Source organism: Eurypyga helias, unplaced genomic scaffold (assembly GCF_000690775.1).
Source record: "Eurypyga helias isolate BGI_N326 unplaced genomic scaffold, ASM69077v1 scaffold41795, whole genome shotgun sequence".
Lineage (NCBI taxonomy): Eukaryota > Metazoa > Chordata > Aves > Eurypygiformes > Eurypygidae > Eurypyga > Eurypyga helias.
This window is the reverse complement of record NW_010252917.1, coordinates 3,676-4,970: the sequence shown is the minus strand read 5'-3', so window position 1 is coordinate 4,970 and position 1,295 is coordinate 3,676.

The following is a 1,295-nucleotide window of genomic DNA, read 5'->3' as shown; positions in this document are numbered from 1 at the left end:
GGAAAAGGACTGGTTTCCTGTGCTTTCAGCCTAATCGAGGATAGGCTTTGGCACCAAACTCCAGGAGCTTTGTCTGCAGAAGCCCTTGGAAAGGTAAAAGACTGAGAGCTCTTGAGATCCTTAAGCAGGCTGGTGCTCAGGTCGGCGGCTGCGTGACTCGAGCGGAGCAGCTGGCTGTGCCCTAATCCTGGAGGTATGTAGGTCCTTCTCCTTGCTTCTTGCCGATGCCGAGCAGAGGGACGCACGCGCTCTCGCTTGCCCTCTGTCCATCCAAGCATCCTCTCAAAACAGCCAGGCCTATCTGCAGTGCTTGCTGAGAAGACACTGTTGCAAAGGTAAACCCTTAAACTTCCAATCCCTCTGGCAAGGAGTCAGTCTCTGAATGCAAAAGTTTGGTCCTGTGAGCCACTTTAAAAAAAAATAGAGACTGTATATATATATATATTTGTATTTATCTATGAAAGGGCCAGGAGACGGGGCAGGAGGGAGGGAGGGTACTGAGTTTCCATACATCACTGCAGTAACCTAGAGACACACCAGTGGGTTTTCTTGGTCCATGTACTCCAGGCATACCCCAAGAGGAAGAGCTTCGGGTCCCCAGGGGCTGCTGGTTTTCTGGTCCCTTTGCTATGCACCACGTTAGCAGCAAATACGCGAGTCCGTTGCGGCAAGAATCTTCCTGCTGGGCAGATATCGAGCCTTCTCTTTAATCGCACGTTTTGGGGAGGAGAGCAGAAGGAGGATGGGGTGGGTAGGTGGGGAGCAGAGGAAGGGAAGGGGTGGTGTCAAAAGAGTTGATAAATTTACTGGCCTCTCTGTAAATCAACCTGAAGCAGAAATTCTTCCTCTGGACTTTTCCCTTCACCTGAATAGAAAGGGAGGAGGGAGGGAATTGGGAGATTAGGACACCTCTGCAAACCTCAGGCTTTGAGCTGCTGTTGCTTAAGTGTGGAGGAAGATGACTCCAACTAGAAGGGACCGAGATCAGCCCCCCCTGCTCCCACTGTGCTGGCGGGCAGCAGCCTGCTCTCTGCAGCCAGCTCTCGCGCCAGGCCGCGGCCCTTGAGGCTCTCACCTCGCCTCTGCTTTCCCATGATGGCTGCGACCCGGGGCATCGTCCCTTCTAGCTCCGAACGCATTCTCTGCAGACCCGTTTCAGGTCACGTGTAATTGAAAACAAAACTATTGGGGTTTAAAACAGTGTTAGGAAGGTGAATGCTTTTTGGGAGCAGTCAGAAAGCAGACGGAGACCTCGCCTGGACCACAGGCAGGTAACCTGAACTCCGCTGCCTGTC